Source organism: Apium graveolens, chromosome 11 (assembly GCF_009905375.1).
Source record: "Apium graveolens cultivar Ventura chromosome 11, ASM990537v1, whole genome shotgun sequence".
Lineage (NCBI taxonomy): Eukaryota > Viridiplantae > Streptophyta > Magnoliopsida > Apiales > Apiaceae > Apium > Apium graveolens.
In genome coordinates this window covers 9,107,843-9,125,635 of record NC_133657.1, presented here as the reverse complement: position 1 = coordinate 9,125,635, position 17,793 = coordinate 9,107,843, and the positions used below count along the sequence as shown (strand labels likewise).

Here is a 17,793-nt window from a genome sequence, read left to right as displayed (position 1 = left end):
CTGATATTATCTTCTGATAAATATCTCCTAAACCTTAAGTACTGATAACTTAAGTTCTGACTTCAGTATAAGTGTTGATTTCAGTTAAGTACTGATTTGTCCTATTTAAGTAAGATCTGAAAACTAAACATAAATCATATTAGTCATGACATTATCAAATATATCTAACATAATATCAACTCAGTAATATCATCAATATGAAAGGCATAAGTTGTTTGAGGTACCTTTAATTCAGCAGTATCAGAACTGCTATCAGCATTTGCCATTAAGGCATAGTTTTCCTCATCTTCAGAATCTGAAGTATCTGTCCAACTTTTCTTCTTTGTGACAAGAGCCTTGCCTTTGTCACTCTTTCCTTTCTTGCAATCAGGAGATATGTGGCCTTTCTCACCAGTTGTAGCATTTGACATTTGAGTAATCTCCTCTGTCATACTTTCCTCCTTTTCCTTCAGATCTTCTGAAACCCTTTTTATCAGAACTTACACCTTTCCTGGAAAACTTCTTGCCCCTTCTGAATTTCCTGTATGCTATCTTTATGATACCTTTCACCATAAGAGCACACAGCTTCATCATCTCTTCATCAGCATCCATCTCAGATAGACTTTCAGTTTTTGAGTCATCATCATCATCATAACTTGATGAATCTGAATCGGACTTTATGATGAGAGCCTTTCCTTTGCCTTTCCTTGAGGCAGCCACTTTGGGGATTTCCTCTTCAGCCTTAAGAGCAACTGTCCTTGACTTTCTCCCATGCCTCTTGCTTCTTTGATCCATCTCAAGTTCATGAGTCTTGAGCATACCATAAATTTCATCAAGGGTAGTTTCATCAAGAACATAGTTTTCTCTTATTGTTGTGGCCTTCAAATCCCAACTTTCAGGAAGAGCTAATGTAGCGCCCTCCAAACCCGGGTCAGAAGTTTGGGGTCCACACACACACCTTAATTATAACCTGCTTATAACAATAATAAAGATAATAATAATATATGCAATGACCCTACTTACCAACCACTACGGACCGCAACAGGTTAAAGTATGCACACAAGCCAAACACACTAATATATTACAAATCGTTCAAATCCCAACTATTTCAAATTCAAACTGAGTATTAAACATTATTACAAACTTTTGCAAATTTAGATTATTCCAAAAGAAGCCTACTAGCTCAGCTTTCTCAACCTGAATCCCTAGCTCTCGCGCTGGACTGGGGATCCTCTTTACCAACTGGTTTCTTTTTAACTGGAAAGAATATAAACAACATCGCACAAATGAGCTAACTAGCTCAGCAAGTCACAATGACAAAACTGAGAACAATGATCATCAGGTGAATATGGTTATGATATCAAGTGAACAATGGATTATGATTTAGAATTGGATATTATACTTTTAATTTAAAAACCAAGGTTAGGCTGCTGATCAGTCACGCACTAACCCCGAGCAAGGCACACAGCATTGCTCTAACTACTGGATCCAAGGCACACATTGGCCTAACTTGACCATTATATGGTCTGACCACGAATCTGGTCCACAATTTTATAAAAACAATCCAATTCTAACATAATAACAGAGTATGCAATAATAAACAATAACCAAAATCATTAACAACAATAAATGTTTAACAATGAAAGGGTTTCAATCCTTGTAAGGATCAATAAGGCAATTTAAAAGCTTGGATGCTGGGTAATGAAAGAATTGGATAACAAAGGAATCAACGTTTCAAGGTTTCAAGGATTCGGTCTTTCAAAGTATAAGATACCATGGGTTGAGTATATAATAGTTCATTTCAGTGTTTGGTATTTAGTTTGTATGTATTTGTAGAGTAGTATCGTAGATTTGTGGTTCTTGTTTGGGTATACAATAATCAATGGATTAGAAAGAATATGATTCATGGCTCAAGGATAATAACTGTAATCAGGATTTAGGTTCCTGTGCTTCAAAGCACTTGCAATATCACAGGATTATCAAGTACTACAATATCTCGAGAAAGTTCAGAACACTTGCCTGGTATTAGCTTACTATACTGCACTCGCTTCCAATCACAACCGTTTTACTCCTCAACTACCTGTTTCCCTTTCCTACGTCTTGCCTCTTCTGCTCACATATCATAAGCATCTATCAATAATTTACTCATGGAATTCTATTCAACACATACTTCTATCTACCCTTCATTTTACCCAAACCCGATTAATGGATTGAAAGTTATGCAATAATCAAGTAAACACCGAATATATAGACCGATAGTCAATTAACAAGTCACATATAGCACATAATACATCACGTAATCAATGATATATTATTTATAAAGAAGTCTCGGGTCATAAATAGGCTTTCTGGTATTTAAAATGATTTTTAAAACATTTTTCGGAATTAAAACGGGTCGTTGGATCAATTTCGGGTTAATAAACAGGGTTCGGTTGGCCCATTCTGGCTCCGAAATAATTTTAGAATAATTATCGAGCCTTGGAAATAATTTAGAATAATATTTTAAAACTCGAAACTATTTTTCAGAATTTTTAAATCATTTTTAAATAATTAAATCTAATTAAATAACTAATTAAAATCAATTAATAATTAATTAAATCAATTAATAAATTAATTTTCGAATTAATTGACCAATTAATCAATTATAAATTAACTGAAATTAATTAATTAATTAATTTAGATTTATTTGTGAATTAAAAAATAATTTTCAGAATTAAAATAATAATTTTTAGAATTTTCAGAATTTTAAAAATGAATTTTTATAATAAAAATAAATAGGAAATATGATTTTTAAACATTTTATAAACAGGAATCCTAAATTTGCAAAGTCTGGAAACTTCAGGGACCTAACTGCATCGTTTTCAAAAGTTGGGGTACTAAACTGTAATTTTCCAGCTCTTCGCCGGAAAACAGTCGGGTTCGCCGGAGAACACATTCCCGGCGTCCTCACCCCACCAACACCTCCAGATCACATCTACACAACATCAGGAACACAACCATGCAATCAATTCATCCTAACAATCCCTGAGTTGGCCGGAATTTGGCCGTGAAGTTTTCCAGTTTCCGACGAACATCGGAAAACTTCAAAACACAACTCCCTTCTCTACAGACCTCGTTGGTTCATGAAACTTATACGACTAGATTGCAAATTTCACAGAGAACACAACCCACTATAACACAACATCAATCTATCACAGAATAAGAAACCCCCAAATTTCAATTAAGAACATTCATACGGGTTATAAACCCTAATTTTGAAATTCGAAAATCAAACTCAAATTTGAACATGTTATTGAACTCCAAATCAGACGTATGACATATGAAAATCATCAGGAAAACAAGCTCTACAACATGCAATCATCAAATCATACAAACAATCATCCGAACAAAAATTCATATTTTTAATAAAATAAATTCGAAAATAAATAAATTTTTAGAAAAATAACCTTGATTTCTGCAGTGAAACAAAGCTCAGAATCTGATAGAACACTTCAAATCCTTCATTTTGGTTATTCAAGCTTTGAAAACAGAGATCGGTAACGCCTTCGTTTTGCTGTTTGATTCTTAGAACAGTTTTAGGAAATTAGGGCTTTTCTCTGAAAATTATATAATTAACTATCTGCAAATGATTTTGATACGAAATAAAATACGGTGAAAGGCTATTTATAATTACGGAAAATTTGTATCCCGTTGGATCATTCCGGATATAAAACGGTACGTTTATTTGTAAAAACTGATCCAAACGGTATCGGTTTTCGGGATAATTATCCAAATCAGTACAATTTGTACTGCGGTCTTGGTCTCAGCGCCTGGTTACACGTATTACGAAGTGATAATTGTGATAGTTTAATAAAAAGCTCCCGTTTATCGAAAATACGGGTTTTATTGATTTACCGAAACGAATATTGTATCGAAAATGTTGCGCCGGGACCCGCGCAGGACAAACCGTACGCCGGATCGAAAAAGTCGAAACATGGAATATGCTCGGAATATTACAATTAGGTTAGGAAGGAGTTCTCGAAAGAGTTTTGGGTTCCAAAAACGTAACAACGGTTGACGTCGGTTGGTTCCCGTTTTTATAAAATAGATTTTAATTACCCGGAAAAAGATTTTAAAAATTTCATATGATTCTTATAAATCCATAAACCAACATAAAAATAATTAGGAAGATATGACAATTATCTATATTTTATTTTGGACATATAAAAATTAAAATACTCAATTAATATTATTTTTGAATATTCAAGCACAGATAACACTTAACAATTAGCTCACATAATAGATACTGAACACACATAATAATTATATAATAGCAAAAATAATTACACGATATATCCCGGATATTACAGCTAACAGGAATTTAAGATTTGAATCTTCAAGATTATATTCCTTGTCCACTAGTGACAAATCATTCAAGAGTTTGATAAATCTATCATATAAACCAGTTAATGACTCATCAGGCCTTGAGTCAAAGTGCTCATACTCTTGAGTGAGTATAGTCCTCCTGTTCTTCTTGATTGCATCAGTTCCCTGACACCTTATTTCCAAAGCATCTCATATCTCCTTTGCAGTATTGCATTGAATTACCCTATTTGACATGACATTATCAATGGCACTATGCAGCAAGTGTCTTACCTTTGCATCCTTGGCAATCGATGAGATATCTTCTGTTGTGTAATCACTTTTCTCCTTTGGTACAGACTTTGCTGGCTGACCTGCAACTACAACAGAGAGTTTGGTTGGCATATGTGGTCCTTCATGAATTCTGTCACGGTATTCTGGATCTGTAGCTTCCAGAAACATAGCCATCTTCACTTTCCATATAGGATACTCAGAAGGTCTCAGCATGGGAACCCTAATAGTCTCATATCGACTGTGGGTTTGAATTTTTTGGAGTTTCTTCAGTTTTGGTGGACTTGGTTGGAGTTTCTTCGTTTTGGATCTTTACTGTATGTGTGTTAACAGATGATAAGTGGCATTTTACACCACTTCGAACGTCTTAAAATGGCTTAAATTGGTGTCTTGAAATCAAGTATTTTGTGTATTTGATGCGTTTTTCTAGTGTTTATGCATTTCAGGGTATTAGTTGCATTTCGGGGGAGGAATCATCAAGAATAAGCCTTGGCATGTGTTCACCATTGCGAGAGGAAAGGAATGGGCAGATTACGGCGAAGAAGCGGAGCAAACCTGGATTTTTTCCAGTAGAGGCCTGCGCGCCTGCGTAGCAATGTTGAGCGGCCGCGCAGTAACCTGCGCGCCCGCGCAGCTATGCTGAGCGGCCGCGCAAAGGTCGGGGGAAAAAGATAAATTATTTTAGACTTCTACTTCTGTTTGGCTTACAACTTCTATGTAATCTGAGTTTTATGGGACTATTATATAGGTAGATTTGAGACGTTTTCACAGAGAGTATTAAGGAGATTATGTTTTAGATTGTGTTTTACGCAAGAAGCGAAGGAGATAAGGAAGAAGACCGATTTAGCACACCGCAACGAAGATGAAGCATATATTCTTGTGATTCTTGTTTCGTTGTAACATTGGATGCTAGTTTTCTTGCTTTGACTTATTTACTCTTGTGAAGTACTCTGTTTTAATATAATTAGTTTAGTTATTATTTTCTTGTGTTTGTTTGTCATGATTTCATATGAACCCATGATGGCGATAAGTTCTATTATGGGCTAATCGTGATCATGGGGTTGCAACGGATTTATTATGGAATTCTTTAGTTAATTGTTTAATACTTTAGTGTGTGATGATTGCATGATATCTAGTATTGGTTGTGCGTATTCGTCTTATGTGCATCGCGAATATATAAGATAGGGTGTTAATCTCTTGTGAAGCGACGGTGGATCTTGAGATTTAGAACTTGCCATGCTAGCATAGGTTCATGTACGTTGAGCATGATTAGTGGGTAACTCTAACAGTTTTATTTGCCCTATGTAATCAAAAGGAATAACTTGTGCTTAATTCGTTGTGTTGTCAATTTCTGTAGACATATAGGAACTCAACATAATTGATGACTATTCAACTTCTATCTTAATTGTGGATGCTTGGTAGAATGGTATTAGTACAATGAAAGTTGGCTTTTATCAGTTTCGTGTTATTCGATTAATATCATCACTATCACATGCTAAAGGTAATAACAACGGCTATAGAAGGAAGTAATAATGAAGTTGTGATCTCATGAGTGTTTTATTATTGATAAATTGAAGTGTTAGTTAAGTGGTTAATTAAGTAGTTAATTATAGTTAATATTTAATCAACAATTTTAAGTGTTATTATCTTAACATTGAGAAGTAATCATACATTGGTGAGTGAGTTTAATTAGACAATAATTTAGTATGAGTCTCTGAGGGAATGAACTAGAAAGTATTCTATATTATTTGCGAACGCGTATACTTGCGTGAATATTAGTGCGTGTTTTCGCTCTAACAAGTTTTTGGCGCCGCTGCCGGGGACTCAGCGTATTTGTTTAGTTTATGTACTTACCATCATTGGTCATTAGGACTCAGTGATTAGGACGTAGTAGTTACTTACTCTTTTCGGTTGTGTTTCAGGTACTTTAGCAAGCGTTTATGCAAACTCGTTCTCGTGCTCGCAAGAGGACTTTAGATACAGCTGAGGAGACAGACGAAGTTCTTGATATTTCGGAGAAGTTAGATTTTGAGGATTCGGATTCAGGAACTGAGCAGAAAGAACCAGTAAACATGGGAGATCGTATTGTTCAAGCTGATCCAGCTCTTATGGATTTTTCTCGGCCTAAAATTGATGACATTCAGTCAAGCATCCTTCATCCGGCTATTCAAGCTAACACCTTTGAAATCAAGCCGGGCACTATTCAGATGGTGCAGAATTCTGTTTCTTTTGGAGGAGCGGCAACTGAAGACCCTAACATGCACATAAGGAATTTTGTCGAGATCTGCAGCACTTTTAAGTATAATGGTGTGACTGATGAGGCTATCAAGTTGAGGCTTTTCCCATTCTCACTGAGGGATAAGGCTAAAGACTGGTTACATTCTGAACCAGCTGGGTCCATCACTACGTGGCAAGATCTTCCACAAAAGTTTCTGGTGAAGTTTTATCCAATGGCAAAGACTGCTGCTATGAGGAGTGCTCTTACTCAGTTTGCGCAGCAACCTACAGAATCTATGTGCGAGGCTTGGGAACGCTACAAGGAAATGTTGAGAAAATGTCCACATCATGGAATGCCGGATTGGATGGTGATCACTGGTTTCTATAATGGTTTGGGGGCCCAATCTCGGCCCATGCTCGATGCAGCAGCTGGAGGCGCCTTATGGGCTAAAAGCTATACTGAGGCGTATAATCTTATAGAGACGATTGCTGCAAATGAGCATCAAAACCCAACTCAGAGGATGATGTCAGGAAAGGTAGCAGGTATTCTGGAAGTTGATGCAGCCACCGCTATTGCAGCCCAGCTCCAAGCGCTATCAATGAAGGTCGATTCTCTGGCTACGTATGGAGTTAATCAAATAGCTATGGTTTGTGAGCTTTGTGCAGGTTCTCATGCTACAGATCAGTGTTCTCTTGTCAACGAATCTGTTCAGTATGTGAATAATTATCAGCGACAACAGCAGCCTGTGTCAGCGACCTATCATCGTAATAACAGAAATCATCCAAATTTCAGCTGGGGGAATAATCAGAATGCTATTCATCCACCATATCAGCAAGGAGTGAGTAAACAGTTTAACCCACCTGGATTCCAGCAACCACAGCAGTATGCTACAAGGCAATCATATCCTCAACAGGGAAGTGCAGCTGCACCTACTAGTGCTGATTTTGAGGAACTTAAGCTGTTGTGCAAGAGTCAGGCGGTTTCTATCAAGACCTTGGAAAATCAAATCGGTCAATTAGCCAATACAGTGCTCAATCATCAACCTGGCACTCTTCCCAGTGACACGGAAGTACCAGGCAGGAAGGAAGCTAAAGAGCAAGTCAAGGCTATTACCTTAAGGTCTGGAAAAGTAGCTGATGCTGAAAAGGCAAAAGAAGTCGAAGCTGAAGTTAGAGATGAAGAATCTAAGCAAAAAGAGAAAGCGGCGGAACCAAGGAAGACTACTGTTGAACACACTCTGCCTGAGGCTAATACAGGGGAGAAACAGCTCTATCCTCCACCACCTTTTCCTAAGAGATTGCAGCAACAAAAGCTGGATAGACAGTTCGGGAAGTTTCTGGAGGTGTTCAAGAAACTTCACATCAATATACCTTTCGCTGAGGCTCTGGAACAAATGCCTAGTTATGCGAAGTTTATGAAGACTATTCTTTCAAGGAAGGTGAAACTGGATGACCTTGAAACCGTTGCTCTCACGGAAGAATGCAGCGCTGTTCTGCAGCAAAAGTTACCGCCAAAACTGAAAGATCCAGGAAGCTTCACCATTCCTTGCACCATTGGCAATCTAACTTTTGACAAGTGCCTTTGTGATTTGGGAGCAAGCATTAATCTGATGTCGTTGTCGATCTTTAAAAAGCTGGATCTGCCTGATCCAAAACCCACATACATGTCACTACAATTGGCTGACCGTTCCATTACTTACCCAAGGGGCATAGTTGAGGATGTGCTCGTCAAGGTGGATAAGCTCTTCCTTCCTTCAGATTTTGTTATTCTGGATTTTGAGGAAGATAAGAAGATTCCCATAATCTTGGGGAGGCCTTTCTTGGCTACTGGCCGTACCTTGATAGATGTGCAAAAAGGGGAACTTACTATGCGGGTCCAAGATCAGGATGTGACCTTCAACGTATTCAAGGCAATGAAATTTCCTACAGAAGATGAGGAGTGCTTAAAAGTGGATGTGATTGATTCTGCGGTTACTTCGGAACTCGGTCACATGCTAATGTCTGATGCATTGGAAAAGGCCTTAGTGGGGAATTTTGACAGTGATGATGAAGATAGCAACGAGCAATTACAATATCTGAACGCTTCTCCCTGGAAGCGAAAGCTGGACATACCATTTGAATCTCTTGGTACTTCTGACCTCAAGAACGCTGAAGGGAAGCTCAAACCATCAATAGAGGAAGCACCTACCTTGGAGCTCAAACCATTACTTGAACACTTGAGGTATGCTTTTTTAGGTGATTCATCTACGTTACCTGTTATTATTTCATCTGACCTTTCAGGTAGTGAGGAAGACAAGCTCTTAAGGATTTTGAGAGAATTCAAATCGGCTATAGGATGGACCATAGCAGATATCAAGGGGATAAGTCCTTCATATTGTATGCTTAAAATTCTGTTAGAGGAAGGTAGTAAGCCAACTGTGGAACAGCAGCGAAGACTGAATCCGATCATGAAGGAGGTGGTGAAGAAAGAAATTCTGAAATGGCTAGATGCAGGCATCATTTATCCTATTTCTGACAGCTCGTGGGTGAGCCTCGTACAATGTGTACCTAAGAAGGGAGGTATCACTGTGGTCGCAAATGAAAAGAATGAGCTCATCCCTACTCGAACAGTTACAGGATGGAGAGTATGCATGGATTATAGGAAATTGAACAAAGCCACAAGGAAGGATCACTTCCCTCTTCCATTTATTGATCAGATGCTTGACAGATTGGCGGGACATGAGTATTTTTGTCTTCTGGATGGTTATTCCGGGTATAATCAGATTTGTATTGCACCAGAGGATCAGGAAAAGACTACCTTCACTTGTCCATTTGGCACATTTGCTTTTCGTAGAGTTTCGTTTGGGTTATGTGGCGCCCCGACCACCTTTCAGAGATGTATGATGGCTATATTCTCTGACATGATTGGAAATAACGTCGAAGTGTTCATGGATGACTTCTCCGTCTTTGGACACTCATATGATGAATGTTTGAATAATTTGCGCGCCGTACTCAAAAGATGCGTGGAAACTAATTTGGTGCTTAATTGGGAGAAATGTCATTTTATGGTGCGTGAAGGCATTATCCTTGGTCATAAGGTCTCTAGCAAGGGTCTGGAGGTGGACAAGGCCAAGGTGGGGGTCATTGAAAATCTTCCCCCACCCAATTCTGTGAAAGGAATCCGTAGTTTTCTTAGTCATGCGGGTTTTTATCGGCGATTCATCAAGGACTTTTCAAAGATATCTAAGCCGTTGTGCAATTTGCTTGAGAAAGATGTGCCTTTCAAATTTGATGATGAATGTTTGGCAGCATTCGAGACTCTCAAGAAGAGTTTGATCACTGCACCAGTTATTATAGCACCAGATTGGACAGAACCGTTTGAGATGATGTGTGATGTGAGTGATTATGCGGTAGGTGCATTTCTGGGACAGCGCAAGAAAAATATCTTCCATGTGGTCTACTATGCGAGTAAGACTTTAAATGGTGCCCAATTGAACTACACCACTACTGAGAAGGAGCTTTTGGCTATAGTCTTTGGCTTTGAGAAATTTCGATCTTATCTGCTTGGTACGAAAGTAACAGTATTCACTGATCATGCAGCTATTCGCTATCTGGTTTCTAAGAAGGATTCGAAGCCGAGACTCATTCGTTAGGTGCTTTTACTTCAGGAATTTGAGTTAGAGATCAAAGATAGAAAAGGTACTGAGAATCAAGTAGCTGACCATCTCTCTAGGTTGGAGAATTCCGATTCTACTTCACAAGATAGGACGTTAATCAATGAATCTTTTCCGGATGAGCAGTTGTTTGCAATTCAGGAGGAAGAACCATGGTTTGCAGATATTGTAAACTATCTCGTCAGCAATATAATGCCTCTTAATTTGACATCCGCTCAAAAGAAAAAGTTTCTGCATGAGGTGAAGTGGTATATGTGGGATGAACCATATTTGTTTAGACAGGGAACTGACTAGATTATCAGGAGATGTATCCCGTTCTGTGAGACGGAGGGGATATTACGAGACTGCCATTCCACGGTTTATGGTGGACACTATGGAGGTGAGAAGACGGCAGCTCGTATTCTGCAAGCAGGGTTTTTCTGGCCTACTTTGTTCAAGGATGCTCATCAGTTTGTTTTAAGGTGTGATCATTGCCAAAGAGTGGGAAATTTGTCAAGGAAGGATGAGATGCCATTAAATGTGATGCTTGAAGTCGAGGTCTTTGATGTGTGGGGAATCGATTTCATGGGGCCTTTTATCTCGTCTTGCAATAATCAGTACATCTTGCTGGCAGTCGATTATGTCTCAAAATGGGTCGAAGTTAAAGCTTTACCGACAAATGATGCAAAGGCAGTACTAAATTTTCTTCATAAGCAAATTTTCACAAGGTTTGGAACACCTCGGGTAATCATAAGTGATGAAGGATCGCATTTTTGCAACCATAAGTTCACTTCTATGATGCAGCGTTATAATGTGAATCATCGAGTAGCTACTGCCTATCATCCGTAAACAAATGGTCAAGCGGAAGTGTCTAATAGAGAGATAAAGCGTATTCTAGAGAAGGTTGTTTGTCCGTCAAGGAAGGATTGGTCTTTAAAGCTCGATGAAGCTGTTTGGGCTTACAGAACAGCATACAAAACTCCACTTGGGATGTCACCGTTTCAGTTGGTGTACGGTAAGGGATGTCATCTACCGGCGGAGCTTGAGCATAAGGCCTACTGGGCATTGAAGAAATTGAACCTGGATTTAGATGCAGCTGGTAAGAAAAGAATGCTTCAGCTTAATGAACTTGATGAATTTCAACTTCAAGCGTACGAGAATAACAAAATGTATAAGGAAAAGGTGAACTTCAGCTTAATGAACTTGATGAATTTCGACTTCAAGCGTACGAGAATAACAAAATGTATAAGGAAAAGGTGAAGAGGTGGCACGATAGGAAGCTACATCCTAAGTTATTTGTGTCGGGGCAACAAGTTCTTTTATTCAACTCTCGGCTCCGACTTTTTCCTGGGAAGTTGAAATCAAGGTGGTCTGGACCTTTTATTGTCAAAACTGTGTTTCCACATGGAGCGGTGGAAATTTTTGAGAATGATTCGGACCAAGCATTCAAGGTTAACGGTCAGCGGTTGAAGCACTACTATGGGGACATGGCAAACCGAGAGGTGGTTAGTGCCATTTTGTTGACTACTTGAGAAAGGTACGGAACGTCAAGCTAATGACGAAAAAGAAGCGTTGCGTGGGAGGCAACCCATGAATTGTTGTTACAGGAACCCTTAGAAGTTAATAACCTATCCAAAAATACAAAAAAATCAGAAAACAGGGGCTGAAAAAAAAAATTCCAGAGACCCTCTGCGCGCCCGCGCAGCTATGCTGAGCGGCCGCGCAGCTTGCTGCGCGCCCGCGCAGATATGCTGAGCGGCCGCGCAGGGGTCGAGTTCCAGAAAATTTTTTACAGTTCAGAAAAAAAAAAAAAACACACAAAAACAGTTGTAGCCCATAAACCCACGAATTGTTCCCACTACCCCATCATTTTATCCTTCAATTCCCAAATCCTAATCTAATCCACACCCTATATATACATACACCTATCCTACATATCTCCCACAAAACTTCCTACACTTAAACCCTCTCACAAACATCAAAAATCAGTTCTTACACACTTTTATTCATGAATCAATGGCACCCAAGAGAGCACGCACTATTGACAGCAGCAGCACAGTTCCTACTGCTGATTCATCGAGGGGTACTGTTGCAAGGCCTCGGTTAACTGACAGAGCTGCGGAGGAGGAGTACACTAGGCTGTTGGGGAAGCCGATTCTGAAGGAGAGGGGGTTTTTACCATCAGGGAGGGATGGTGAGTTGTTGCCCATGATTGCAGAGAAGGGGTGGATAGCTTTTTGTGAGTCGCCCGAAGCAGTACCGATGAGCGTTGTTCGCGAGTTCTACGCGAACGCGAAGGCTGAAAAGAATGGGTTTTCTGTAGTCCGTGGGCTAATGGTTGATTATCATCCTGCGGCGATTCACCGTGTGATTGGACAGCGTGAGAGGAAGCCCAAGAAGGAGAACTGGAATGAAAAGACTGCTGAGGATTTTGACTTGGATTTGATGTGTGCGACTCTCTGTCGACCGGGCACAGTTTGGAACCGCAGTCCAGCCAATAATGAGTATCGTCACTTTCTGGTGATCGTCATGAACAGGTATGCCCGTGCATGGAATGCATTTATATGTGCTAATATTTTGCCTTCTTCACATGCACACGAGGTCACAGTTGAGAGAGCACAGTTGTTGTGGGGAATTCTGCATGATGAGTACTATGTGGACCTTGGTGAGTTTATCTACCAAGGAATTCTGAAGTTTTTGAGGGGAGCAAAGCATATGAACATCCCTTATGCATCCACGGTTATGAAGCTATGCCGAGCAGTGGGAGTGAACTGGCCGGCTCATGAGCAGTTGCAGTTGCCAGCAGCTCCGATAGATTCTGGCACTCTGAATGGGATGCAGGAGTGGACCGGTGGTGAGCCTGAGGAGCATGGGCTGGGTTATCGTCTTCCAGGAGGGCGTCCAGCACGAGGTGCTACTATGGCTAGGCCAGGGCGTGGTGAGGCTGGTTCTTCGAGAACTCAGGAGGGTGCTGGGATGGGTGATGCCCAGTATAGGAGGCTTTCACGGCGGATGGATGCCATGTATGAGACGCAGAGCAGGTTTGCTCAGGAGCTCACCCTTGCGTTAGGGACTGCTTTTCGAGGCCTTGGAGCTGATATCCAGTGGCCAGTTTTTGGTGAGGACTCTGCATACCCGCCGCCTGATACTCCACCCACTGAGGGTGATGATGATGATGACTCCGAGTAGGTATACCCTGTGTTCCTTTCTACTACTTTCACTGAGGACAGTGAAGATTTTTAGCTTGGGGGTGGTAGTTAAGGAATATTGTGTGTGTGTCATTTAGTTGCATATTCATGATAGTTTAGTTCATATAGTTGCATAATTTATTTTATTTTTATGAAAATTTTTATTTTTATAGTTTTTTTTTATGAATGTCATGTAGCTCATGCATTTACCATGATCCCTTTTGCAATGATTTATCGACTGAATTGTGATATTGATGCGAGTGTAGTGATAGCATTAAAGTGATATTAAGTTGTGTAGGTTGATATGCATGCTAGAAACAATTGTAAGTCCACTAAGTCTTAAAGAATGCGTAAGGGCTAGATTGTTGTTATGATTTGGTTGTTTTCAAGGTCAATCTATTTATTATGCTTAGAATTCGATTATAGGTTCTTAGTGATAAAGACATGAAAAAGAAAAATTTTTGGAGAAAAAAATATGGAAGTTGTTGCTAGTTGTGGCTAGGCGTCAAATGGCTAGTAGCCGGCTCGCATATGTTGCGAGTAGTCTAGGGTTGAGCAAGATGGAGCGAAACGCGCTTGCTCAGAAGTTAAAAAAAAAAATATTTTTTTGCATAATTGATCAAGAGTGGGCTCTTTGGTATTCGAGTTATTAAGTTCTTAGGGGACTTTGTGCCTAGTGACCTAAGGCTTTTAGAGTCTGGGATCCGCTAACCTAACGCTCGTTACATGAATACCATTGTATAAGTCTTTTGTGGACCTCACTCATTGCACGGTCAAATAAGCATTTGAGTTGTAAATAAAAAGCACGACTCCGTAATAAGCTCCAGAGTTCTTGTAGTGTTGTATATCACTTTGTGCCTAGAATTTTTTTATTCTTTGTATAATCGTGGGATTGCCTTGAGGATAGTCTAGTCATAGTAATTGGTCTAGTTCCGAAGCATATCTGTTAAGCATTTGCACACACCACGTTTCTGGCTGTATGTCCGTTTGCATGAGTTTATTGATCTTTAGTTGTCTAACTGCATTCGTTGAGATGTAACAATTTGGTTGGTTAATTGTAGTAAGGGGGATCGTTGCATTTTCATATAGATTGCATTCATGCATATTTGTATTTGTTTTTGAGTCTGTGACGCTTGAGGACAAGCATCGATCTAAGTTTGGGGGTGTGATAAGTGGCATTTTACACCACTTAGAACGTCTTAAAATGGCTTAAATTGGTGTCTTGAAATCAAGTATTTTGTGTATTTGATGCGTTTTTCTAGTGTTTATGCATTTCAGGGTATTAGTTGCATTTCGGGGGAGGAATCATCAAGAATAAGCCTTGGCATGTGTTCACTATTACGAGAGGAAAGGAATGGGCAGATTACGGCGAAGAAGCGGAGCAAACCTGGATTTTTTCCAGTAGAGGCCTGCGCGCCCGCGCAGCAATGTTGAGCGGCCGCGCAGTAACCTGCGCGCCCGCGCAGCTATGCTGAGCGACCGCGCAAGGTCGGGGGAAAAAGATAAATTATTTTAGACTTCTACTTCTGTTTGGCTTCCAACTTCTATGTAATCTGAGTTTTATGGGACTATTATATAGGTAGATTTGAGACGTTTTCACAGAGAGTATTAAGGAGATTATGTTTTAGATTGTGTTTTACGCAAGAAGCGAAGGAGATAAGGAAGAAGACCGATTTAGCACACCGCAACAAAGAGGAAGCATATATTCTTGTGATTCTTGTTTCGTTGTAACGTTGGATGCTAGTTTTCTTGCTTTGACTTATTTACTCTTGTGAAGTACTCTGTTTTAATATAATTAGTTTAGTTATTATTTTCTTGTGTTTGTTTGTCATGATTTCATATGAACCCATGATGGCGATAAGTTCTATTATGGGCTAATCGTGATCATGGGGTTGCAACGGATTTATTATGGAATTCTTTAGTTAATTGTTTAATACTTTAGTGTGTGATGATTGCATGATATCTAGTATTGGTTGTGCGTATTCGTCTTATGTGCGTCGCGAACATATAAGATAGGGTGTTAATCTCTTGTGAAGCGACGGTGGATCTTGAGATTTAGAACTTGCCATGCTAGCATAGGTTCATGTACGTTGAGCATGATTAGTGGGTAACTCTAACAGTTTTATTTGCCCTATGTAATCAAAAGGAATAACTTGTGCTTAATTCGTTGTGTTGTCAATTTCTGTAGACATATAGGAACTCAACATAATTGATGACTATTCAACTTCTATCTTAATTGTGGATGCTTGGTAGAATGGTATTAGTACAATGAAAGTTGGCTTTTATCAGTTTCGTGTTATTCGATTAATATCATCACTATCACATGCTAAAGGTAATAACAACGGCTATAGAAGGAAGTAATAATGAAGTTGTGATCTCATGAGTGTTTTATTATTGATAAATTGAAGTGTTAGTTAAGTGGTTAATTAAGTAGTTAATTATAGTTAATATTTAATCAACAATTTTAAGTGTTATTATCTTAACATTGAGAAGTAATCATACATTGGTGAGTGAGTTTAATTAGACAATAATTTAGTCTGAGTCTCTGAGGGAACGAACTAGAAAGTATTCTATATTATTTGCGAACGCGTATACTTGCGTGAATATTAGTGCGTGTTTTCACTCTAACAACAGATAGGCTCTGATACCACTTGTTAGGTCACACACACTGTAGAAGGGGGTTGAATACAGTGTATAATACAATCAAATCTAATTAAGAACACAAGTAACAGAACACAGATTTATTAATATAATAAACTCTGTTACAATGGAACTGTTCTCTCTCAGTGATGAACAAATATCACGAGAGCTGCTAGAATTACAATAAATAATATTCTCGATAATGGTAACACATATAGTATAAACCCTATGTTGTGTTTATATAGACACACAGTTACAAACTAAACTCTAATTGATATGGAATATAATTCTGTATCCTAAAATATATCAATTAGTTATCTTTTCTTCCAAGTCTTCTATTCTTTATAGAATTCTTCTCCATACATATCTCTTCTTGTTTTAGTCTTGATCTTCTTTCCCTTCAATCAGCCGCCTTCCTTATCTGAAAGTCTTCTTAAGTCCTGATATTATCTTCTGATGAATATCTTCTGATATCTTAAGTTCTGATATCTTAAGTTCTGACTTCAATATAAGTACTGATTGTAAAGGGTTACACTGATGCTAGATATGGTAAGATTGCTTCTGCATTCAATCCCGTGAGGCTTGAAAAATGGGGCTATATTTTATCTTGATATATTGTGTTAAATATCCCTCCAATTTTCCATGCATGGAAATAGAAGATTTTTTCTTCTTCAGAATCCAAGATCACATTCAAAGTTTATCTTGCGTCCCATTTTCTTTGCTGAGATTCCAATCAACCCATGTGTTGTGTCAAAATCAGGATATGACCATTGTCAAGTCACTATTACCAGCTATTTGAATTTCCTTAGATGTTGAGAGTGATTGGTTTAGCCATTGATGGGTTGATGCAGTTAGTCGTTCATATTGTAGCTTTACTTAGCAGTTGATAACTCACTTCACTTAATCAGAATTACATGATATCACATATTTACAATTAGACGTCCTAGTCTAGTTATCCTTTGAGTCAACATAAATTCTGAATGAATAACGGCATTACTAACTATCATAAGAATCTCATAAAAAATATTACAAAAAGCTCATTAGTTGATGGGATTACCTTTCAATGGTTATCTTTTAGGATGGTTAGTCGTCGAAGGCTACAAAATGACTTTAACATAATTTCATCATGATTCAAGCCCGGTCCTAACAATAGTCACTTAGGTGAATCACATGAACGAATAATCATATTATAACACATATTCAATTCTTAGTAATTCATAAACAACACATTTCAAATCTCGATCTTCTCCATGATTCCAATTCTAATCGGATTCTAATTTCTCCTTTTTGACCCTATAAACAATGTTTTCTTAAGAAACACAAATCATGAAAGTTGTAAAGAACAAAAATATATTTGCAAAAAGTCCTAAATCAACGAATTCTGAGTTACAGTGAATTTTCAACAAAATTTACAAGATAGATAATTGGCATGAGAAAAAATCCTACGAATTTTAATGCAAAAGATGAATGAGAAGATATGACTTATATATAATATTTTGAAACCC

At 38.6% G+C, this 17,793-nt stretch overlaps 1 non-coding gene across 1 annotated transcript; it reads right to left on the bottom strand.

Annotated features, from left to right (window-relative positions):
- Positions 1-7,076: 7,076 nt before the first annotated feature.
- On the bottom strand, positions 7,077-7,183 carry LOC141698830 (small nucleolar RNA R71). Its single transcript, XR_012565330.1, has one exon. It is a non-coding gene; the product is annotated as a small nucleolar RNA R71 (small nucleolar RNA).
- Positions 7,184-17,793: the final 10,610 nt, after the last annotated feature.